A 27,436-nucleotide genomic window follows, 5' to 3' on the forward strand; every position below is an offset into this window, starting at 1 on the left:
CCGCCGTCCTCCCCTCTCCTCTCCGCCTTCTATTCACTGTTTTACTGTAGATGGACTTTTTGGTGACTGAGGAGGTTTCTGGACATTTACGGCTGCAGGCAGAGAGAGCTGAACTACAGAGCGCACCCCCCTATTAAGATAAGTTTTATATATTCGCATGAAAAAAGAAGTATATGAAAAGTTTTAATCATTATATAAGGAAAAGTTCTGCAGCTTCCTATTAGACTTTGTGTTTCTGTTCGTCAACATTTCAAGATATATGCTTGCTGTCAGTGAATGTAAACTGGAGCAAAGCACTAACAGAGAGGAGGCAAAGGGATATAATTCTGCAGATGTATTCCCCATTCTTAGGCTGTGTTCACACGGGGCGGATATACTGTGTAAAAGCACGCCACGTATCCGCCCAGTGCGCCGCAGGGAATTCTGGGTGAATAAGCGCACCAAACTGCGGTGCAGGTTTTCGCCCGAAATGTCCACTGCAGAAAACTGCTGCTTTACCAGCCTGCTAGCAGGTCAGTCTCCAGGAGACCGCTGCAGCCAATCACAGGCCAATCACAGGCTGCGGCGGTCTCCTGGAGACTGACCTGCTAGCAGGCTGGTAAAGCAGCAGTTTTCTGCAGTGGACATTTCACGCAGGATGAAATGTCATCCCAGGAGGCCGGCCTCGAGGAAGAAACACAGACTCCTGGGTAAGTATAGTGTTTTTTTAAAATTCATAGTTGCGTTTCTCTCTGGCGGAATCGCTGCGAAGTCGCTGCAAAAAACGCAACAACTGCTATTTGTTGTGAGAGTTAAAATTCAATGGGGAAAACCGCAACAAATAAGCAGCGTTTACGCAAATACAATTGACATATTGCGGAATAAAATTCCGTACCGCAGGTCCATTTCTAAGCGTATTTTCCGCTCAGCGTCTACGCAGCGTGTGGAGATTGGTTCAATCTCATCCACTTTGCTGCTACTGTATTCTGCTGCGCATTTCCATCTGCAATACCGGACGGAAAAAACGCAGCAATTCCGCTCCGTGTGGACGAGCCCTTACAGTTCATAAACGTATATTATATCTATATATTTGACTTTATCCATCACAGTAATCGTCCGTATGTTCGGTCTCCATTCGTTGTGCTGAAAATTTGTACAAGAATATCCCCGACCATTGCACTTGACATCTTTTCCCTTTTTATTGCCCCAGACTGCATGGGTCAGCAGAAACGGTGACTGCGGGAGTATAATTATTAGACGGGTCTCACCGCCTCACAGGACAGAGAGCAGCTTTGTCATGATGTGTATCAGAATGACTGCGGGCGCCGGGAGACCGGCCGAGACGGGTGACATTCCCTGACATTTCTGTAATGCAGCTTTTTGTCTGCTTTAATGATTTGATAGTTTGGGGATATTTACTGACGTGCAGCAGAGACGGAGACATGTCTGAGCTCTACTGAATGCAGCTCTTACGTTATACCACATGCATCATAGATTAAGGACAGAGCACACGTTTTTAACATGTAAGGCTCTGTTCACATCTGCGTTTGTCGCAGATTCCATCACATTTGCATGCAGCACTATTTTTCCCATCAAAATGACGGACACCGTGGTGGAACCCATTATAAGTCACTGGAGTCCGTCAGTCGCCAGTGGCATCTGTTATAAACGTACAGTAAACCACAATGCAGATGTCAACGGAGCCTAATAGGTTAAATCTGAATGTAACGATGGGTAAGATTGCAAATTTATTGGTTCACTTAACTTTTTTTTATATTGAACTTCTACTCCAGCCACACCCAGAGCTGCATACAGAATGTTGCTTGTTTACTATTCAGCTCTCAGGCTGAGTATGTCAATAGTGAATCCTGCTGATTAGGTTTCCGCATAAATCATGGTGCAGAGTTCTTGGCAATATTGTAAAAACAGACGATATTATAGTCCACATTATACAAGACATGTAAATTAATTTGATGTTGGAAAAACAAACTGCCCCCTACATCTTAGGAGTTCAACTAATCTGTAATGCCGGATTCACACGAGCGTGTTCAGTCCGTGATATATGGTCCGCAGGTCGGCCGCATTTCCCGGACCGAACACACTGCAGGGAGCCAGGCTCTTATCGTTATCTATGACGCTAGGAGTCGCAGTCGCTGCATCGCTGCGGGAAAACTGTCCCGTACTGAAAACATGTGTTCAGTACGGGACAGTAGTTCCGCAGAGAGGGAAGGACTCCTAGCGTCATACATAACGATGATGCTAGGAGCCCGGCTCCCTGCAGTGTGTTTGGTCCGGGAAATGCGGCCGACCTGCGGACCATATATCACGGACTGAACACGTTCGTGTGAATCCGGCCTTAGGGGAATGTCTGTCAAGTTTACAGTTTCCAACAACAACCAGCAGAATAGTGAGTGCAGCTCTGGAGTATAATACAGGATATAACTCAGGATCAGTACAGGATAAGTAATGTAATGTATGTACACAGTGACTCCACCAGCAGAATAGTGAGTGCAGCTCTGGAGTATAATACAGGATGTAACTCAGGATCAGTACAGGATAAGTAATGTAATGTATGTACACAATGACTCCACCAGCAGAATAGTGAGTACAGCTCTGGAGTATAATACAGGATGTAACTCAGGATCAGTACAGGATAAATAATGTAATGTATGTACACAGTGACTCCACCAGCAGAATAGTGAGTGCAGCTCTGGAGTATAAGGGCATGACCACACATGGCGGAATTCCTCCGCAACTGTCCGCATCAATGCCGCACCTAATCCGGGTTGCGGATTACGGCTGCGGATCTGCACAAAATGTGCAGAAAATTGATGCGGACTAGCTGCTGCGGACTGCGGGAAAAGTGCTTCCCTTCTCCCTATCAGTGCAGGATAGAGAGAAGGGACAGCACTTTCCCTAGTGAAAGTAAAAGAAATTCATACTTACCGCCCGTTGTCTTGGTGACGCGTCCCTCCTTCGGCATCCAGCCCGACCTCCCTGGATGACGCGCCAGTCCATGTGACCGCTGCAGCCTGTGCTTGGCCTGTGATTGGCTGCAGCCGTCACTTACACTGAAACGTCATCCTGGGAGGCCGGACTGGAGACAGACGCAGGGAGTTCTCGGTAAGTACGAACTTCATTTTTTTTTACAGATACATGTATATTGGGATCGGTAGTCACTGTCCCGGGTGCAGAAACAGTTACTGCCGATCGCTTAACTCTTTCAGCACCCTGGACAGTGACTATTTACTGACGTCTCCTAGCAACGCTCCCGTCATTACGGGAGCCCCATTGACTTCCTCAGTCTGGCTGTAGACCTAGAAATACATAGGTCCAGCCAGAATGAAGAAATGTCAAGTGAAAAAAGCAAGACGCATCCGCAGCACACATAACATGTGCATGACAGCTGCGGACTTCATTGCGGAACTTTGAATCTCCATTGAAGTCAATGGAGAAATTCCGCCATGAGTCCGCCACTGCTCCGCAACAGACAGAGCATGCTGCGGACACCAAATTCCGCTCCGCAGCCTATGCTCCGCAGCGGAATTGTACGCATCGTGTAAACGAACACTGCTAAATTAAAGTGAAAGTCAATGGAGAAACGGCTCCGCTGCGGATTAACGCTGCGGAGTGTCCGCAGCGGAATTTAAGTGAAATTCCGCCATGTGTGAACCCGCCCTAATACAGGATGTAACTCAGGATCAGTACAGGATAAGTAATGTAATGTGTGTACACAGTGACTCCACCAGCAGAATAGTGAGTGCAGCTCTGGAGTATAATACAGGATGTAACTCAGGATCAGTACAGGATAAGTAATGTCATGTATGTACACAGTGACTCCACCAGCAGAATAGTGAGTGCAGCTCTGGAGTGTAATACAGGATATAACTCAGGATCAGTACAGGATAAGTAATGTAATGTATGTACACAGTGACTCCACCAGCAGAATAGTGAGTGCAGCTCTGGAGTATAATACAGGATGTAACGCAGGATCAGTACAGGATAAGTAATGTAATGTATGTACACAGTGACTCCACCAGCAGAAAAGTGAGTGCAGCTCTGGAGTATAATACAGGATATAACTCAGGATCAGTACAGGATAAGTAATGTAATGTATGTACACAGTGACTTCACCAGCAGAATAGTGAGTGCAGCTCTGGAGTATAATACAGGAAATAACTCAGTGATTCCACCAGCAGATGCGCATACCCATGGTACTAGTTACCCCATTCCACAAGTGCTCTCCCCAGCAATATATTTTTTTGTTCTATTGACCAGCGGCAATAGAGTTTGACAAAGGCCGGATTGTGGCCGAAACGTTACTTATCTCTGTATATTGCCTCATTCAAATTAAATCTATTTTCTGCATATTGACCTAAGGAGTGCTTGAGTTTACCTTCTAAATCCACCGGCAGAATAGTGAGTGCAGCTCTAGAGTATAATACAGGCTGTTATTAGGATCAGTGCAGGATAAGCAATGTAATGTCTTTACGAATTGACTCAACTGTTTATGTAGTTTAGGCTTCGTTCACATCTGCGTCGGGCTCCGTTCATTGGTTCCGTCTGAACTTTCCGTCAGGGGAACCTATGAACAAAATCCAAACTGAAAAAAACGAAAGCATAGGTTTCCGTTTGCATCACTATTGATTTCAATGGTGAAGGATCCAGAGCAAATAGTTTCCGTTTGTTTTACTTTGGGTTCCGTTCATGGGTTCCCCTGGCGGAAAGCTCAGACGTAACCCATGAGTCCCGACGCAAATGTGAACAAAGACTTAATTGTATTATATAAAATAAGCTAAAGTTTAAAGTTGCATGAAGGTGGGGAGTATATATATCAATATAGCAAATATTTAACAAAATTGATGCCCCTAACACAAAATCACTGATTTCATTTCTCCCATGTAATCTGATTGGTTGCAACTGTCTTTTTATTTGCACTAGTTATACATAACCCGAGCCTTCGGCTTGTAGCGTTGAGATTTATATTTGGCAGCTCTCGTCTGTTCTGAGCAGGATGGGGGGGACCGTTGCCTGGGAGATTAGTAGTCATAATAGAGGGTCTGTCACAGCGTGTAAGCCTTCACCATACTGTCCCCAGCTGAAATGTTTGTAATGCAGATTACTGTGACAGTCAATCTGTTTTCCCAGCTTCCTACTCGTCCTAATGTAGGTCACTACAGATAATGGTACAATATGTTCCAAGTGATACATTAACCATCAACACTGTTCCGACGCGCAAACAACAACTCAAAATGAATCACATTGTAAAGCAAAAAAAATAAAAATACCAAAAAATAAAATCTGCTAAAGTTATAATTTCCTAAAATCTTATATAGCAACTTGCTCCATCAAGTCAATGTAGTGTGTAATCAAATATTGTATTGTGCGGTTACAAAAGCTGTTTATCAGCCTTCGTCCTGCGCCTTCTAGCTAATGAACCGGAGTTATTCCAACATAAGGAGACGCCATTTGTAAATGTCATTTTTTTTAACAAGAGGGCAAAAAAAAAAGATTCATTTGTAAGTTTATTTTTATCAAAAGGAATAATTTTAATTGCTTAGTAAAAAGAAAAAAGTTTCATCGAATAGGATTCTTTATTTTCTTATGAGAAAACACAAGAACATTCATATCATAGAGGCAGCAAAAGGTGGAGGATATATAGACCATTAAGGGATGAATTTGACTTCATCCTAATTCCTCAGGGGCGGAGTGAACATGTACAGGGCTCCACCCCTGAATAGATGTTAGCAAATAACAAGGAGTGTAATTGGAGAGTTTTGCCGTGGGTGGCATAAACAAGCACCAGGGGGTGAGACTGTGGAGTACCTTCATGCAGCGAAATGCATATCCATCAGACACAACGGTGGGGTTCTGTAAGCGGGGATTGCCCAAAAACAAATGGGTCCTGGGGCTGGATTTCCTGAATCATGTCATTCAATGGGAATTGCAAGTTCTGTCAACCTTCAATTCCCGGACCCTCTATTAGTTTCATAGGAGAGTTGACTTCCCATGAAGGATCATGGAATCCAATTCCGGGGCTCAATGTTAATGGGTATTTGGGCTGCCGGACCCCATCATTGCGACTCTTACACCATAACAGTCTTGTATGTGAATTTTATGCCTCTCATGAGTCTGTGCAATCCATATTCTGCTGCAGTAAAGTCGTTTAGGAAATTTCTCCACTAATCACAGGTTTACGTTACCAAAAGTCTCTCTTAACCGCCACTAAATACATGTTTCTATATTTTTTTCACGAATCCTGTATTTAAGGCAATGTTTAATTAAAGCAACATGAAAATGATATGCCGACAATACAGTAAAGCTACATAATAAGGTAATTGGTCCTTAACAAAATTACAACCCGCAGAAATCTCAGGAAAATCCTTCGCAGTAAAAACGGAACATTATTTTTTTTGTTACATATAGTTATGAAATCTGTTTATCAGCAACGCCAGCCAGTCTGCAATGCCCTCACATGGGGAGCAGCAAACTCAATCATATGGGATACAGAGAAGTTTGGGGGGATAGACTGGGGCTCATTGCTGGGCTGCCCACTAATTCAAGGATATTTCCCCTGAAGAGTCCTTTAAGGGATATTCCGGTTTCGGCAAATAAAGGTTATTCTTTGTCTAATGTAAAGTTATTACATTTTGCAATATCCTTTCTGTATCAATTCTTTACAATTTGTAAGATCTCTGCTTGCTGTCATTTAATGGGAACCTGCAATGTTTACTTACAGGGGACAAAAATCTGTCCATGGTCATGTGATAATCACACAGGTGCTGGGATCATTACAACGCCAAGCTATGATAACTGTACTGTAACTGTAACGAGCCATTCACCTGTGCGTCTATCACATGACCAGGATTGATTGCTCATGCTGATCTCTGAATCACCTTTTTTTTTTCCTGAAAAACCAGCAGTATTTATATTTGAAGTTTTTTTATTTTTATATACTTGATAAGGATTCGGTGATCCATTTTTTTAGCTCAATAAAAATACAGTAAAAATATGGGTTGTCTATTGCCACCACTAGAGGGCGATCTGTATTTGGCTGTTTATGTCCCCTATTGGTTTAAAGAGGAGCTGCATACAGATCACCCTCTAGTGGCAGGAACAGGCAGCTGATATTTTTATGTGTGTCAGGAGGAACAGAGGAAATTCGATTTTTGCTAAACAAACAAAGTGTCGCAGCCTTAACAAATATATTAGGAAAAAGCTCCAAACCCTTCAAGCTGCTGGTTTCTAAGAAAAAAAATATATACTGTAAATTCACTTTAATAGTGACCAGAACGTACAGTGAAGGAAATAAGTATTTGATCCCTTGCTGATTTTGTAAGTTTGCCCACTGTCAAAGACATGAACAGTCTAGAATTTTTAGGCTAGGTTAATTTTACCAGTGAGAGATAGATTATATAAAAAAGAAAACAGAAAATCACATTGTCAAAATTATATATATTTATTTGCATTGTGCCCAGAGAAATAAGTATTTGATCCCTTTGGCAAACAAGACTTAATACTTGGTGGCAAAACCCTTGTTGGCAAGCACAGCAGTCAGATGTTTTTTGTAGTTGATGATGAGGTTTGCGCACATGTTATATGGAATTTTGGCCCACTCCTCTTTGAAGATCATCTGTAAATCATTATGATTTCGAGGCTGTCGTTTGGCAACTCGGATCTTCAGCTCCCTCCATAAGTTTTCGATGGGATTAAGGTCTGGAGACTGGCTAGGCCACTCCATGACCTTAATGTGCTACTTTTTGAACCACTCCTTTGTTGCCTTGGCTGTATCTTTCGGGTCATTGTCATGCTGGAAGACCCAGCCACGAGCCATTTTTAATGTCCTGGTGGAGGGAAGGAGGTTCTCTCTCAGGATTTGACGGTACATGACTCCATCCATTCTCCCATTGATGCGGTGAAGTAGTCCTGTGCCCTTAGCAGAGAAACACCCCCAAAACATAATGTTTCCACCTCCATGCTTGACAGTGGGGACGGTGTTCTTTGGGTCATAGGCAGCTTTTCTCTTCCTCCAAACACGGCGAGTTGAGTTAATGCCAAAGAGCTCAATTTTAGTCTCATCTGACCACAGCACCTTCTCCCAATCACTCTCAGAATCATCCAGATGTTCATTTGCAAGCTTCAGACGGGCCTGTACATGTGCCTTCTTGAGCAGGGGGACCTTGCGGGCACTGCAGGATTTTAATCCATTACGGCGTAATGTGTTACCAATGGTTTTCTTGGTGACTGTGGTCCCAGCTGCCTTGAGATCATTAACAAGTTCCCCCCGTGTAGTTTTCGGCTGAGCTCTCACCTTCCTCAGGATCAAGGATACCCCACGAGGTGAGATTTTGCATGGAGCCCCAGATCGATGTCGATGGACGGTCATTTTGTATGTCTTCCATTTTCTTCCTATTGCACCAACAGTTGTCTCCTTCTCACCCAGCGTCTTACTTATGGTTTTGTAGCCCATTCCAGCCTTGTGCAGGTCTATGATCTTGTCCCTGACATCCTTAGAAAGCTCTTTGGTCTTGCCCATGTTGTAGAGGTTAGAGTCAGACTGATTCATTGAGTCTGTGGACAGGAGTCTATTATACAGGTGACCATGTAAGAGCTGTCTATAATGCAGGCACCAAGTTGATTTGGAGCAGTAACTGGTCTGGAGGAGGCTGAACTCTTAATGGTTGGTAGGGGATCAAATACTTATTTCTCTGTGCACAATGCAAATAAATATATATCATTTTGACAATGTGATTTTCTGGTCTTTTTTTTATATAATCTATCTCTCACTGGTAAAATTAACCTAGCCTAAAAATTCTAGACTGTTCATGACTTTGACAGTGGGCAAACTTACAAAATCAGCAAGGGATCAAATACTTATTTCCTTCACTGTATTTAGGCTGCTGCTAAGCAAACATAGAATAAAAAAATATCCATTAGGAAGTATGACAGACATGGCGGGATACCTATGGTTCTATTAGAGTTCCCCTTTAAGACGATCAGGGCAGTATTATATAAGTATTTATTCCTGGGCACAAGTGGCAGAGCTGTGGTTACATAATATAAATCCAGCCGGCTCGCTTTGTTTTGTTTTTATGCGACAACTTTGTATTTCAACTAAATTTAATACATTTTCCTACATAAACCCCCCAGAGAAGCCCACGATTATTCCACAATTTGCAGCTTTAAATTCGCTCGTGCAGAATCCCCACGCCCAGGTTCCGTTTTTCACACATTTTCACCCAATTGTCCAACAAGAAATAATGAATTACTATCCCACGAGGGCCGAGAGCAGCGAGAAGCTTCCGTAGATCCAGAATGTACGGAGCAAATATACAGAATTATCAGTTCCTAACAACAGAGGGCTGGGTTAACCATTTACTGCCTGACCTCCGCAACAGGAAGGTCGTTGAAAAGACGTAGATAAAATAAACAGGAAATAAATACAATGTAATAAAATGGGACGTAAAGGGTTCACTTACTTTCTACAGGTTCCTGTACAGTTCTCTCCATATTATACGGACATTATATCTGGCAATGGGGACCTTATCTATAATATCAGAGGGAGGCAGAGCACGGGAGCAAAGTGCGGATCGTTCTATTGATCAGTAATTACAGGAGTCAGCTGCCTCAGGTCGTGAAGCGATAATGGAGGAAGGAGCTAAACATGGTCAATATGGAGGAGCACATCTATTTATCTGCAGGTGCAAGAAAAAGTAAGTGAACCCTTCAGAATGGCCTGGATTTTTGCATTGATTACTAATAATTATTGGTCTGATTGTTATCGAGGTGACAATTATTGACAAACACAATGTAACTAAACTAATTCCACAAAATTGCTGTACTGTTCATGTCTTTTATTGAGAATATCGAGTAACGATTCACAGTGTGGGGAGAAAAAGTAAGTGAACCCTTGAATTTAATCACCTGTAGATCCACTTTTAGCAGCAATCATCTCCACCAAGGTTTCCTGTAGCTGAAAATAAGATTTGCACAGCGTTGAGGAGGAAGTTTGGACAATTCTTTCCTGCAAATGTGTTTTGGTTGATGAATATTTTTGGGATGCCGTGCGTGTACAGTCGTTTTCAGGTCATACCGCAGCATCTCATCCGGACTCCGACTTCACCACTCCAAAACACAAATTTTCTTCAACCATTCTTTAGTTCATTTACTTGTGTACTTTTGGTCATTGTCTTGTTGCATCACCCAATGCCTCTTCAGCTTGTGATCATGGACTGCTGCTCTTACATTCTCCTGTAAAATGTTTGGATACATCTTTAAATTTATTATTCCCACAATTTCCGCAAGGAATCCAGGTCCTGAAGCAGCAAAGCAGGCCCAAACCATGGTCTCCACTTCACCATGATGCTCCCTCCACCATGATGTTCCCTCCACCATGTTCCTTCCATCATACTCCACCATGCTCACTCCACCATGCTCACTCCACCATGCTCCTCCACCATCCTCCCTCCACCATACTCCCTCCACCATACTCCCTCCACCATCCTCCCTTCACAATGCTTCCTCCACCATGCTCCCTCCACCATCCTCCCTCCACCATGCTCCTTTCACCATGCTCCCTCCACCATCCTCCCTTCACCATAATGCTCTATTCCACCATGCTCCTCCACCATGCTCCCACCACCGTGCTCCCTTCTCCATGATGTTCCATTCCACCATGATCTCTCTCCACCATGCTTCCTCCACCATGCTCCTTCCACTATCCTCCCTCCAACATGCTCCATTCCACCATGCTCCCTCCACCATCCTTCCTCCACCGTGCTCCCTCCACCATACTCCCTCCACCATACTCCCTCCACCATGCTCCTTTCACCATGCTCCCTCCACCATGCTCCCTCCACCATGCTCCCTCCACCATGCTCCCTCAACCATGCTCCTTCCACCATACTCCCTCCAACATGCTCCTCCACCATGTTCTCACCACCATGCTCCCTCCACCATGCTCCCTCAACCATGCTCCTTCCACCATACTCCCTCCAACATGCTCCTCCACCATGTTCTCACCACCATGTTCCCTCCACCATACTCCCTCCACCATGCTCCTCCACCATGCTCCTTTCACAATGCTCCCTCCACCATTCTCCCTCCACGATCCTCCCTCCACCATGCTCCCTTCACCATGATTCTCCATTCCACTATCCTCCCTCCACTATGCTTTCTCCACCATCCTCCCTCCACCATGCTCCCTCCACCTGTCTACCTCCACCTGTCTACCTCTACCATGCTCCCTCCACCTGTCTACATCCACCATGCTCCCTCTATCATGCCCCCTCCACAATGTTTCACAGTTGGGATAAGGTTTTGGTGTTGATGAGCACTGTTCTTTTTCCTCTACATAACATTGTGTATTTCTGCTAAAATGTTAAACTTTTGACTTATTTGTAAATTTTTTCCAGAATCATTGTGGAACATCCAGGAGGTCTCGGGCCAACTTGAGATACTTTTCTCTGATAGTGGACACATGATCATAGGTTTTTGCAGTTTATAGAGTCTTCAGTAAGTCTTTTGCTGTTACCCTTTATTCTTTCTCACCTATTTCAGGATTGCTTCTTGTGCTCTTACTCCTATGGAGAGTAGCAACAGTCCTGAATTTTCTCCATTTGTAGAAAATTTGGCTAACCGTGGATTGATGTACACCCAGGTCTTTAGCAATGCTTTTGTAGTTTTTTTCCTGCTATACATGTGTCTATAACAAGTCTTCTGAGGTCTTCTGAAAGTTGCTTGTCTGGAGGCATGGTTCATACTAACCACTCTTTCTTGAGAAGAACAGATTTGTCCGTAACCAGGCTGTGTGTGCCTTTATTTAATAGGCAAAGCACCTGTGAAACCCACACTTCCAAGCTCATCTTTTTAATTGAAACACCTTTTGCCAATTCGTTTTTGGGGAGAAGTCATTAACACAGAGGTTTTTACTTTTTCTCCCTGCACTACGGATAATTACTCAATGTGCTTAATAAAAGACATGGACAATACAGCAGTTTTGTGTTATTAGATTAGTTACATTGTGTTTGTCTATAATTGTGACTTAGATGACAAACAGATCACATTTTATTAGTAATCATTGCAGAGATCCAGGTCATTCCAAATGGGTCACTTACTTTTTCTTCCATTAATCCCCCTAAATGGAACAAGAAACCCCCCACCCATAATAATAACATTATGTAACCTCTGACTGACACTATTACTTGGCTGTAGCGCCGTCCAATCTCCTCCTGAGTTTTAATGATGACATAAAAGCTGCTGTACAACCCATAGAACCTGCTACAATGGGAGAACGTGTCTCTGCTTTCTCTATTCACACAGGAAAAGGAAAAGCCGGCCCGGTGCCAAGTAGCTTTAATGGAAATGATACAGTGCGACGAAATGTATCAATCACTGCTCAGCGCACAATTGACAAAGATTAAAGTCTTTATAAAATGAACACAACTTGTATCAAACCCCAGATCCGGGACATCAGTGAAAACAAATGAATGTGAAGCGAGTTTATTTATCAGATTTGTAAAGTTAATTACATTAATCTAAGCGGCATTGTAACAGGTCAATGAAAAGCAAGAATGGTATGGGCAGTATCGCTGGTATGCAAATAATGTGTATCTATATCTACTGATGGACACAAGCCGACTTTGTTGTCCCCCTTTCTCTTCCTCTCCTCTTCTCTCTCTTGCACCCCTTTCTTTATCTCCCTCACATTCACTCTTTATCCCTTTTTCTCTCTTGCTCCCTCATTTTACTTCTTCTTACCCTCTTCTCTCTCTCTCTCTTTCTCTCCCTATTCCCACCTCACCTTTTAGCTTTCTCACCTATGTTACCCCCCCATATCTCTCCCACCCAATGCTCCCTTTGCACCCCCTTTCTTTATCTCCCTCCCATTCACTCTCTGTCCCTTTTTCTCTTGCTCCATCATCTTAATTCTTTCTTCTCAATCTCCCTACTGTCCTCCCTTCTCCAACACTCTCTAGTGCCCTCTCTCTCCCTCTTTCTCTCTCCCCCTCTTCTCTTGCTCTCTTCTTTCCTTCTCTCCCTCCTTTTCTCTCCACCTTCCTATTCCCTTTCTCCCTTTAACCTCCTCTGTTTCCACCTCTCTTTCTCTCCAACTCTCTCCCTCTCTTTCCACCTCTCCTTCTCCCTCCCCACCATTTGTTCCCCCTCTGTCTCCCTCCTCTCTACCCCATCCCTCCTGACTGTAATGGTCGCAGACTGCCAGCATCACTTACCCTGCAGCGACCGCAGACCGATGAACTCCATCCACGCGGCCGCACTGCTCCGCTGTCCTTAGGGTGCGTGCGCACTTGTTCCTGGCCTTAAAGTAAAAAGATTCCTATCCAATCCCCACGCACCCTGGATTATATAAAGGACTCTGCCCTCTTCCTCCTTGCCTGAGCGTTGTTGTGTCTGCCCATGTTCGTTATTGCAAATGGTCCTTTATTTGCACCCTGTGTCCCCATATCCTGAATCCGGTAATTGTATTTGTTCCAGTGCAAAGTCTAATGTCGGAGTCCAGTTCATCATCTGTCCCAAGTGTCATCTACTACGCCAAGTGTCTGCTACACCAAGTGTCTGCCTTATCTTCTCTGTCTCTTCACCTCCATCTCCCTCCTCTCCCTCCCTACCTTATATTTTATCTTCAGAGCTGTTGCTATGAGTCAGTAAATTATAAAGACTAATTAACTCTTTACCCTAAAATGTAAAGAAGATTACAAGTTATTCCAGAGTATAATGAATTATCTTCCTTATCACTCGATGGTCTAAGAGGAAATTAATGTAATAAACTTTCATCCTCGACTTCCTTTAAGCAGATTGTTACCAGAACAAATATTCTCCGTCCCTCTGCCGCTGTAGTTGTGTATTAGATACTAGAACAGGGGGAGGAAACCTCCAGCTTACCAGCCCAACGCCTGATAGTCCTGCTTCGCTCGGATCTCCGCAACGGTCCACGGTAGGCAATAGTAGAATAGAGAGTTGATCCAGCGCTGCAGGAATGTGGCTCACTATACCTACCGACTACTGCCTAGATGCCAAGTCTGCCTGTTATCGAATTTGAAAGCTTTTTGATATGAATAAAATTGGGAATACGTTCCTTTTTAAACCACATTCCTGCAGCGCTGGATCAACTCTCTCTATTCTACTTGTGTATTAGATGTTGTGCAGCCAGAAACTTTGCATTAATCCTGAATATTTTGGCTTCTGTAAATGTATGACTTTTCTTGCAGATTGGGCAGGATCTTTCTGGGGTGAAATTTGCCCTTACTATGGTGAAGTTTCCTGCTGCCCCCACATCCCAGTGCTGTGCTCTGCAGCTCCGTCCCCCCTCTCACAGCATGCAGAATCACAGAAACACTCAAAGAGCGAATCTGAAGATGCACCCCTCCCCTTCATTTTTTCCCCTCCTCCCATGTCTACAATTTACTACATTATTGCAATACATTTTTTTGGTGACTGAGGAGGTATCTTTTTTCAGACTATTGTACATTTGCCACCACATTAGAGCAGGCTCCGAACACCTGAATCAGCAGGTGGCAAAAATGAATATATGGGCTTCGGAGAGCAAACAGGAAATAGAAGGATTATGAGCGCAGCTCTGGAAGTAACTGGAGTATAATACACAAACTATATACATACATGATGAGTTAAGTAAATTTACTTTTTAGACTAAAAGTAACCCATGAAGTGCTGTCCATTGGTGGGGCCTGACCTTTATAATACTGTAACCTATATAAGTCATTAGAGTATATTAACACGCTGTGCCCTCTATAGAGGACGTCTGGTTATAATGACCGGGTTTATAGTGATAACGAATCACCGTACCTCTGATAACTGCAAACATCAGTCGCACATGGAATAAATGTATCAATCATTGAAGTGCTGGTTGTCTTTTGGCGTCTTTCCGGTAAGTGTCGAGCCCGTTTGGCATTCTGCAGGTCTGCAGCCATATCAAGCTCTGTACATCAGCAGATAAGACAAGATGCCAGCTCTGCAAATTAACATTACTTGGATAACGAATCCCGCTGAGCTGGCAGACGTCCTCTTGGCTTCTCTCTGCGGTTCATGGACCTTGGTGTTAATCCATTGGAATTGGTTAAAAAAAAATCTTTAAATGCAATCGCTGCTATAAGCGTCTCTATAGCCGATGTAAGAAACAATGTCAAGTATTACTACACAATACGCGCTCCGTCACGCATCGTAACGCTTACTGGGGTTATCGCCATTAGCCAAAGTCACACTTTTAATCCAATAAATAGTGCCGGCTGCAAATGAAAGCGAAACAGAGAGTAAATACTGGAAACCAGAGGCTCAATGGCCCGGGAGCAAAGGTTTATAGATGAAGGGAAATAAAAATCACGCAAGTTGGGGCGAATGTGAGACTTTATACACAAGAATCATCCTATAAATCCAGCAGCACGGGGGCTTCACGTTACTTAGTGCTGTTGGAGGTAAAACCCGCGACAAATAGCAGATGTTGCGTTGGTTGTGGCGGAAAAACAGCGATTCCGCTGCAAAAAAAACGCAACGAAAAATAATAAACTTATATTTACCCAGAATTCTGTGTTTTCTACGTCCAGGTCGGCCTCCTGGGATGGTTTCATCCCATGTGACCGCCACAGCAAATCCCAGGGCTGCAGAACGTCGGAGGGACGCGTCGGCATGATAAGTATTCACGGCATTCCGACCGAAAAACGCCACCACAATTCGGTGCGGTTTTGCAGCCGGAATTCCCTGCGGCGACCAGGGCGGATGCACTGTGTGCTTTTACGCAGCATATCCGCCCTGTGTGAACATACCCTCAAAGGGCCAATTTCAATTACTCCCATAGTGGACCCCATGAGAAAGGAAACCACAGAGCCTCCAGAAGAGACTGCTCACATTACAATTTGCTAGCCACGACTTTTTAAGCAAGTTGTGGGGAGCGGGCCACTCTCTATATATTTTACGAATCAGTATTTTTATGTAAATGTTCACAGACCTCCTCAGTAACTCCCCCACAAAAAAATTCTCGCGTAAAACAGTAAATACTAGAAAGGGAGGAAGGGGATGCAGCTGCAGTTTCTCTCCCTCAGTGTCTGTAAGAGACTCATTTCATGAGGGGGAAGAGGGAAACGTTCGTGGGAAAATATCTGAATATTCCATTCACTGACAGCAAGCAGAATTTGTGGAAATGATGAGGAATTGAAACATGAAGAACTTTCTATTATATAACGATTAAGCTTCAATTTTGGAAAACAACTTTTGTCCAATAAATATGAATTTTGCATAAATTACCGTATATTGTGTAATACAAGGGAACATATTGTAACTACACGTTTATAGTAGAACTGGCTGCAGCTCCTCCGCCTACATGTATCTATAAGAATTGCACATAAATGTTTTCTAATTGTGCAGAAACATATTGTGAAGAAATCCCAGTGAAGATCGGAAACTTGGAATATTTCCAAGGAGACCATCTGCCCTTTTGGCATAACCGTATATACACAACGGCGGGCGGGGGACCTTATATATTTCATAGAATGAAGAGCATCGCTTTAAGTGTGAGGCATTTCTGCTTCTTTACTAAATTTGTCCTCTTATCTCCAGTGGATTGAAGGATAACCCCCATAGACCTTCTAATGGCACCATCCTCCCTAGAAGTGCAGGGATTATTGGGACTGCGGCCATTTTTCTCCCATAGACGCTCAAATATAAGATTCATTATGGAGAACTGACCACAATATCTCATGTTTTACCAAATTATGGAGCAATTTTTGAACTTCTCATGATATATGCCAAGAGCTGTGATGCCTTCTGCAGACAAGGTGTCCCAGTGAAGACCCTCAGAGGTGGTCGAGACGAAAAATAGACATGGAGAGCATCTTGAAGATCATGGATCTGTATGGAGACTTGAATATTCAGGGAATATGATAATAGAGAAAGATATTATTGTCTCACCCAATGTAACGATGCAGACAATGAGATGGCTATGATGAAGACATTATTGACAGAAACAATGGATTTGGGGGATTTGTATACCCCTTCTCCAGAAAACGAGGCAGGCATACCTATCTTGTTCTCTGTTGGGGAGATATTCTAAGTAGAAATCAGCAAATTTACCAAAATTTGTTTCGGGCCGATTCTATTGGATCCAACTCGATTCTGATCGAATAAAGTTGATGGGAATCGCAAGTTTCCCGTATTGTCCTGTCTGACTTTCTGAGGTTTTCTAGGACTGAATCCAACTTAGATACAGTCTTAGAAGACATCAAAGAGTCAAACACGGCTGGTGATTTCACCGCTAAAAATAAAAAGATACCATACTCACCTCCCCTGGTCTTCTGTAGTGACGCTCCTCTGCCGGCCTCCTGGGATGACGTTGAGTTGTCCCATGTGACCGCTGCTCTGACGCATCCCTGGCAGACTCCTGAGATGAAATAGTTTTCTCTAATGTGACCCTTGCAGCCTGTGATTGGTTGCAGCGGTCACATGGGACAAAACTGCATCATCTCAGGAGGCCGCCAGGGACATGTCCAAAACTCTTGGGAAATTTGGACTGAATTCTATTCATTTAGCATTAATTTGCTCATCTCTAATTCTAAGCCCTAAAATGGGCTACATTTGGGTCAATAACATCATATGGGTCAGGACATCAGATTCTCGTTGCATTGTCTCAAGAAAGAAGAGCAGGAAGACTACGGTGAATTCACCACGGGGCCGCCAATAAGCCACTTTGCCTTTGCCGGAGTATTTCAATACAGAGCAAGAGCAGAAGACAGAACCTCTGCCCGGGTGTAGGAAACCCCAGCTACCGCCCTGCACCAGCCGATGGGTATCTGAACAACATTCCCGGGAGAGCGCTCATCATCTATTTGTTCTTTTCTTCATCTTGATACCTTTCCAGAAGATTACATGACATGAAGACCTTGTTCTTGTGCCGTTATCTGGGAGACAGAATATAATATAATATTTAGAGCGGTCCTTTCGGGGGGATGTCCTGGATAGATCTGACTTTTACTGCTCCCTGGTCCCACCACTGAGTACTGAGCCTCCAGAAGAAGATCCTCAGATATAGAACAAGGACCTGAAGAAACCAAGAGCGTTTCACAGAAGACGACCATCAATATCTTGGATTTACAGAAACGGAAGGCTACAAATCTCAAAAGGAACACCGGCTTTGGATATGTACCAACATTTCCCAGCCTCTGGGCTCCTCGAACTTTACTGCAGACTTCCGGAAAAACTCCAAGTTCAAGATCAAGATCAGCAATGTTTGCAGTATGGGGGGGGGGGGGTGAGACTTTCAATGAATGGACCATAAAAAGTGTGTCTACTGAGTGGTCCTCGCATTAGGTGACGGTAAAAGACGGCCTGTCCTTGGCTATCACAAAGTCAAGCTGAAGATGACGTAGCTCACCTTGTCGTTATGGTCAAATAATCTAGGTTTTATGGTGGAGCCACGAAAGTTCTAAAAGGGTGATTTGTCCTGGAAGCCCCGAAATGGCTCATACCGAGTCGCTCCACCTTTTAGGAGAGGTTAATATCTCTTTCTATGTCTCAATCAATAAAAGGAAAGCACATAGAGCACTTTACGTTGGACTTGTTCTCCTCTCCCTCATGAATGAGATTTATCACATTGTGCAGACGCACGGATTCAGCGACATTCTTCTAAACTGCATTTTAAGACCCAATTTCGATGCCAATCTTTACAGCCGAGCAAAACACACCACGTCCTGGCCCCCACCCGTCCCTTTATTGAGCAAATGCAGGAATGACTGATGCACGGTCCTAAATAGCAAATAAACAACCAACGCCATAAAGATCACCTGCCCAGGGGCCTTATAGCAAATAGTTTGAGGCTCACAATTACTGAATTTAGGATGGACTATCACAGTGATGGTATATAATCCCTGATCCCCCTCCCATACAATGCCCTCATGCCAACCAAACATTGTCAAGGTCAATGTATCAATGCCACTCTTCTTAGTTCCCATGGTATTAAACATAAATCCATATAGTAACAATGTTGCACAGAGGGGAGTAACTAAGAAAGACTGGGCCCCATAGCAAACTTTTTACTGGGCCTCCCCTCGGTGACACAAACTGCCCCCCTTGTAGATAGTGCCCCCTGTAGATAGTGACCCATGTAGATAGTGACCCCTATAGATCGTGACCCCTGTAGATAGTGACCCCTATAGATCGTGACCCCTGTAGATAGTGAGTGACCCCTGTAGATAGTGAGTGACCCCTGTAGATAGTGAGTGACCCCTGTAGATAGTGAGTGACCCCTATAGATAGTGACCCCTGTAGATAGTGACCCCTGTAGATAGTCACCCCTATAGATAGTGACCCCTGCAGATAGTGACCCATGTAGATAGTGACCCCTATAGATAGTGACCCCTGTAGATAGTGACCCTTGTGGATTGCTCCATACAGCCCCCCCTGTAGACAGTGCCACACCCCGCTTGTAGATAGTGCCATACAGTCCCCCTGCAGATATCACCCCCTGTAGATAGCGTCATACAGCTCCCCGCGTATATAGTGCCATACAACCCCCTGTAGATAGTGCCATATAGCGACCCCAAACAAATAAAGCAAAAAAGTCATACTCACCTAGTTCCCGCAACAAACGTAGCAAATCAACGCCGACGGGATCCTTGCGTACGCCGGCGTAATCCAGTGACATCATCCTGTCCCTGCACCTGATAGGCTGCAGGCCGAACGTGGCCTGTAGCCTAGTAAACGGCAGAGTAGGGAGCTACCTCCTTGCTCTGCCATAGCGTTCAATAGTATCTGCGTCCCAAGAACGCAGATACTGTTGAATGTCGCGTCGCTCCCGCTGTAGCAGCCATTGCGGTTGCTAGCGGCACCACCGGGCAAAGTAGGGTGCGTGACGGCGGGTGGCACGGGCCCCCTCATGCCGCGGGCCTCGTAGCAGCTGCCATGGATGCTACAGCGGTAGTTACGCCATTGATTGCACAACACTTTTTGTCTCAACTTGTAAAACTTGTTTAGTCGATTGTTCTACATTCATGGGGGTGATGTCATGAGATGAAACAGATTTCAAAATATTTGACTGACTAGTATGGAGCATGTTTTAACACAATTGGGCCATTTTTGCTGAACTTTGGCAGCTGAAGTCATTTACCGAAACGGGCGCAGGCACAACTGTAGTAAATGAAATGTGAATAATTGCATTAGTTGGGAGGTGATGTCACATGACCACATTGGTTCTTTAGAATCATCAGGGGATTTGGTCCTGTGATATTAATATAGTCACATTGTTTACAAATGGACGTTCGCAGAGTGAGCGCAGCTCTTTATAATCTGCAGTGACTTATAGAGATGAGTTAAATAAAGAAGGTTACACCTGATTAAAGTGCTAGAGACCAGTCAAAATCTGCACTGTGCATCCCTCATAGATACACATTGAGGCAGTGATGTACATATCATAGAAGCAGGACATGCCATTGCTATAGGGTCCGGCTGGGAGGGTCCTGACACTGTTAATAGTAGCTACCTGCAGCCACCACTAGAGGGAGCTCACAGCATACAGATTTTTGCAGCTTTCATTGAGTTCAATAAAAGCTGTAAATCCATATGCAGTGAGCTCCCCCTAGTGGTAGGTGCAGGTAGCAAGGATTGTATAAGTTATGAAGTCATAGTTCCCCTATACAGATATATTATGAAATTGAGCAGCAATGAACATTTGCCCTAAAAACAGCCCATTCTGAGGTTCTCATGGAGCGCTATGTTTCTGCGTACACCCCTGATTTTACAGAGTTTTGTTAACCAATAAGAAACATTAAAAAAAAAAGAGCTAAATTTTCACATTTCTGAAATTCCAGCAGTAAAACATCACAAAACCCAAAGAAAAGAAAACATTTGACTAATCAAAACATCACATTTACCCCCAGAAAACACAGGTGACAGATGACAGGACCCCGGCGTAATCATTACCGTCAAGGTGACCTGCAGTCATACTGTGCCAGGCTCTTGATGTAATCTCCGTCTTGTAGAACACATTTGATCATTTCACATTAATCAGACAGAGCTAAATGGAAGCAACAAACGCGCCGCGGCTCATTATTTGTTGAACAGTCAAACTGTCCTGTCTTGGCAAGAAAAAGTCCCATAAGAATGATAAAAATCCTCATCGACAGAAGGAAGAATAGACGACGGATCACGCTCAACACTCAGCACTGGTGACGATTTATTGGCATATAATATGGACACGTTCATAATACACGAGATCTGAACATCTAATGGTCACTGACAAACCAGGAATATAAATAATACACAAAATGCTGCATCATAATGTCAAGACTGGGCTGCAAATAATGGAGAATGGTCATTAGTCAATGTCAGCAAATATCCAACAGCATCACATTGTCTTCTGCCATAAACACCATCAAAAATGGAGAAAGATGGCAATGGTGTATATTAAATTATATACTGGAACACGCCTGGTATGTAATTATATATGTACAGCTGGTATAAGTTATACATCTTCTTATATATAGTGATATGGAGCATGCTGGTATAACCTGGGTATCTTCTGTATATAATTATATATGTACAGCTGGTATAAGTTATACATCTTCTTGTATATAGTGATATGGAGCATGCTGGTATAACCTGGGTATCTCCTGTATATAATTATATATGTACAGCTGGTATAAGTTATACATCTTCTTGTATATAGTGATATGGAGAATGCTGGTATAACCTGGGTATCTTCTGTATATAATTATATATGTACAGCTGGTATAAGTTATACAACTTCTTGCTTATAGTAATATGGAGCATGCTGGTATAACCTGGGTATCTTCTGTATATAATTATATATGTACAGCTGGTATAAGTTATACATCTTCTTGTATATAATGATATGGAGCATGCTGGTATAACCTGGGTATCTTCTGTATATAATTATATATGTACAGCTGGTATAAGTTATACATCTTCTTGTATATAGTGATATGGAGCATGCTGGTATAACCTGGGTATCTTCTGTATATAATTATATATGTACAGCTGGTATAAGTTATACATCTTCTTGTATATAATGATATGGAGCATGCTGGTATAACCTGGGTATCTTCTGTATATAATTATATATGTACAGCTGGTATAAGTTATACATCTTCTTGTATATAGTGATATGGAGCATGCTGGTATAACCTGGGTATCTTCTGTATATAATTATATACGTACAGCTGGTATAAGTTATACATCTTCTTGTATATAGTGATGTGGAGCATGCTGGTATAACCTGGGTATCTTCTGTATATAATTATAGATCTACAGCTGGTATAAGTTATACATCTTCTTGTATATAGTGATATGGAGCATGCTGGTATAACCTGGGTATCTTCTGTATATAATTATATATGTACAGCTGGTATAAGTTATACATCTTCTTGTATATAGTGATATGGAGAATGCTGGTATAACCTGGGTATCTCCTGTATATAATTATATATGTACAGTTGGTATAAGCTATACATCTTCTTGTATATAGTGATATGGAGCATGCTGGTATAACCTGGGTATCTTCTGTATATAATTATATATGTACAGCTGGTATAAGTTATACATCTTCTTGTATATAGTGATATGGAGCATGCTGGTATAACCTGGGTATCTTCTGTATATAATTATATATGTACAGCTGGTATAAGTTATACATCTTCCTGTATATAGTGATATGGAGCATGCTGGTATAACCTGGGTATCTTCTGTATATAATTATATATGTACAGCTGGTATAAATTATACATCTTCCTGTATATAGTGATATGGAGCATGCTGGTATAACCTGGGTATCTTCTGTATATAATTATATATGTACAGCTGGTATAAGTTATACATCTTCCTGTATATAGTGATATGGAGCATGCTGGTATAACCTGGGTATCTTCTGTATATAATTTTATATGTACAGCTGGTATAAGTTATACATCTTCTTGTATATAGTGATATGGGGCATGCTGGTATAACCTGGGTATCTTCTATATATAATATATATGTACAGCTGGTATAAGTTATACATCTTCTTGTATATAGTGATATGGAGCATGCTGGTATAACCTGGGTATCTTCTCTATATAATTATATATGTACAGCTGGTATAAATTATACATCTTCTTGTATACAGTGATATGGAGCATGCTGGTATAACCTGGGTATCTCCTGTATATAATGATATATGTGCAGCTGGTATAAGTTATACATCTTCTTGTATATAGTGATATGGAGCATGCTGGTATAACCTGGGTATCTTCTGTATATAATTATATATGTACAGCTGGTATAAGTTATACATCTTCTTGTATATAGTGATATGGAGCATGCTGGTATAACCTGGGTATCTTCTGTATATAATTATATATGTACAGCTGGTATAAGATATACATCTTCTTGTATATAGTGCTATGGAGCATGCTGGTATAACCTGGGTATCTTCTGTATATAATGATATATGTACAGCTGGTATAAGTTATACATCTTCTTGTATATAGTGATATGGAGCATGCTGGTATAACCTGGGTATCTTCTGTATATAATTATATATGTACAGCTGGTATAAGTTATACATCTTCCTGTATATAGTGATATGGGGCATGCTGGTATAACCTGGGTATCTTCTGTATATAATTATATATGTACAGCTGGTATAAGTTATACATCTTCTTGTATATAGTGATATGGAACATGCTAGTATAACCTGGGTATCTTCTGTATATAATTATATATGTACAGCTGGTATAAGTTATACATCTTCTTGTATATAGTGATATGGAGCATGCTGGTATAACCTGGGCATCTTCTGTATATAATTATATATGTACAGCTGGTATAAGTTATACATCTTCTTGTATATAGTGATATGGAGCATGCTGGTATAACCTGGGTATCTTCTGTATATAATTATATATGTACAGCTGGTATAAGTTATACATCTTCTTGTATATAGTGATATGGAGCATGCTGGTATAACATGGGTATCTTCTGTATATAATTATATATGTACAGCTGGTATAAGTTATACATCTTCTTGTATATAGTGATATGGAGCATGCTGGTATAACCTGGGTATCTTCTGTATATAATTATATATGTACAGCTGATATAAGGTATACATCTTGTATATAGTGATATGAAGCATGCTGGTATAACCTGGGTATCTTCTGTATATAATTATATATGTACAGCTGGTATAAGTTATACATCTTCTGGTATATAGTGATATGGAGCATGCTGGTATAACCTTGGTATCTCCTGTATATAATTATATATGTACAGTTGGTATAAGCTATACATCTTCTTGTATATAGTGATATGGAGCATGCTGGTATAACCTGGGTATCTTCTGTATATAATTATATATGTACAGCTGGTATAAGTTTAACATCTTCTTGTATATAGTGATATGGAGCATGCTGGTATAACCTGGGTATCTTCTGTATATAATTATATATGTACAGCTGGTATAAGTTATACATCTTCCTGTATATAGTGATATGGAGCATGCTGGTATAACCTGGGTATCTTCTGTATATAATTATATATGTACAGCTGGTATAAGTTATACATCTTCTTGTATATAGTGATATGGAGCATGCTGGTATAACCTGGGCATCTTCTGTATATAATTATATATATACAGCTGGTATAAGTTACACATCTTCTTGTATATAGTGATATGGAGCATGCTGGTATAACCTGGGTATCTCCTGTATATAATTATATATGTACAGCTGGTATAAGTTATACATCTTTTTGTATATAGTGATGTGGAGCATGCTGGTATAACCTGGGTATCTTCTGTATATAATTATATATGTACTGCTGGTATAAGTTATACATCTTCTTGTATATAGTGATATGGAGCATGCTGGTATAACCTGGGTATCTTCTGTATATAATTATATATGTACATCTGGTATAATTTATATATCTTCTTGTATATAGTGATATGGGGCATGCTGGTATAACCTGGGTATCTTCTGTATATAATTATATATGTACAGCTGGTATAAGTTATACATCTTCTTGTATATAGTGATATGGAGCATGCTGGTATAACCTGGGTATCTTCTGTATATAATTATATATGTACAGCTGGTATAAGTTATACATCTTCTTGTATATAGTGATATGGAGCATGCTGGTATAACCTGGGTATCTTCTGTATATAATTATATATGTACAGCTGGTATAAGTTATACATCTTCTTGTATATAGTGATATGGGGCATGCTGGTATAACCTGGGTATCTTCTGTATATAATTATATATGTACAGCTGGTATAAGTTATACATCTTCTTGTATATAGTGATATGGGGCATGCTGGTATAACCTGGGTATCTTCTGTATATAATTATATATCTACAGCTGGTATAAGTTATACATCTTCTTGTATATAGTGATATGGAGCATGAAGGTGTAACCTGGGTATTTTCTGTATATTGTTATATATGTACAGCTGGTATAAGTTATACATCTTCTTGTATATAGTGATATGGAGCATGCTGGTATAACCTGGGTATCTTCTGTATATAATTATATATGTACAGCTGGTATAAGTTATACATCTTCTTGTATATAGTGATATGGAGCATGCTGGTGTAACCTGGGTATTTTCTGTATATTGTTATATATGTACAGCTGGTATAAGTTATACATCTTCTTGTATATAGTGATATGGAGCATGCTGGTATAACCTGGGTATCTTCTGTATATAATTATATATGTACAGCTGGTATAAGTTATACATCTTCTTGTATATAGTGATATGGAGCATGCTGGTATAACCTGGGTATCTTCTGTATATAATTATATATGTACAGCTGGTATAAGTTATACATCTTCTTGTATATAGTGATATGGAGCATGCTGGTATAACCTGGGTATCTTCTGTATATAATTATATATGTACAGCTGGTATAAGTTATACATCTTCTTGTATATAGTGATATGGAGCATGCTGGTGTAACCTGGGTATTTTCTGTATATTGTTATATATGTACAGCTGGTATAAGTTATACATCTTCTTGTATATAGTGATATGGAGCATGCTGGTATAACCTGGGTATCTTCTGTATATAATTATATATGTACAGCTGGTATAAGTTATACATCTTCTTGTATATAGTGATATGGAGCATGCTGGTATAACCTGGGTATCTTCTGTATATAATTATATATGTACAGCTGGTATAAGTTATACATCTTCTTGTATATAGTGATATGGAGCATGCTGGTATAACCTGGGTATCTTCTGTATATAATTATATATGTACAGCTGGTATAAGTTATACATCTTCTTGTATATAGTGATATGGAGCATGCTGGTATAACCTGGGCATCTTCTGTATAGAATTATATATGTACAGCTGGTATAAGTTATACATCTTCTTGTGTATAGTGATATGGACCATGCTGGTATAACCTGGGTATCTCCTGTATATAATTATACATGTACAGCTGGTATAAGTTATACATCTTCTTGTATATAGTGATATGGAGCATGCTGATATAACCTGGGCATCTCCTGTATATAATTATATATGTACAGCTGGTATAAGTTATACATCTTTTTGTATATAGTGATGTGGAGCATGCTGGTATAACCTGGGTATCTTCTGTATATAATTATACATGTACAGCTGGTATAAGTTATACATCTTCTTGTATATAGTGATATGGAGCATGCTGGTATAACCTGGGTATTTCCTGTATATAATTATATATGTACAGCTGGTATGAGTTATACATCTTCTTGTATATAGTGATATGGAGCATGCTGGTATAACCTGGGTATTTCCTGTATATAATTATATATGTACAGCTGGTATAAGTTATACATCTTCTTGTATATAATGATATGGAGCATGCTGGTATAAACTGGGTATCTTCTGTATATAATTATATATGTACAGCTGGTATAAGTTATACATCTTCTTGTATATAGTGATATGGAGCATGCTGGTATAACCTGGGCATCTTCTGTATAGAATTATATATGTACAGCTGGTATAAGTTATACATCTTCTTGTGTATAGTGATATGGACCATGTTGGTATAACCTGGGTATCTCCTGTATATAATTATACATGTACAGCTGGTATAAGTTATACATCTTCTTGTATATAGTGATATGGAGCATGCTGGTATAACCTGGGTATCTTCTGTATATAATTATATATGTACAGCTGGTATAAGTTATACATCTTCCTGTATATAGTGATATGGAGCATGCTGGTATAACCTGGGTATCTTCTGTATATAATTATATATGTACAGCTGGTATAAGTTATACATCTTCTTGTATATAGTGATATGGAGCATGCTGGTATAACCTGGGCATCTTCTGTATATAATTATATATATACAGCTGGTATAAGTTACACATCTTCTTGTATATAGTGATATGGAGCATGCTGGTATAACCTGGGTATCTCCTGTATAT

At 41.3% G+C, this 27,436-nt stretch overlaps 1 protein-coding gene across 6 annotated transcripts in view; it reads right to left on the reverse strand.

Annotated features, from left to right (window-relative positions):
* Positions 1-27,436, reverse strand: part of DAB1 (DAB adaptor protein 1) — a 721,439-nt gene that overhangs the window by 225,111 nt on the left and 468,892 nt on the right. The window contains exon 1 of one of the 6 annotated variants that reach the window (XM_075832690.1): positions 13,212-13,295. The exons of the other annotated variants lie outside the window; for them this stretch is intronic. The gene's annotated coding sequence lies outside the window, so the exon portion shown is untranslated. Of the gene's footprint in view, positions 1-13,211; positions 13,296-27,436 lie in introns of those variants that run through there. 6 annotated transcript variants of the gene reach the window in all.

Source organism: Rhinoderma darwinii, chromosome 7 (genome assembly GCF_050947455.1).
Source record: "Rhinoderma darwinii isolate aRhiDar2 chromosome 7, aRhiDar2.hap1, whole genome shotgun sequence".
In the NCBI taxonomy this organism is placed as follows: Eukaryota; Metazoa; Chordata; class Amphibia; order Anura; family Rhinodermatidae; genus Rhinoderma; species Rhinoderma darwinii.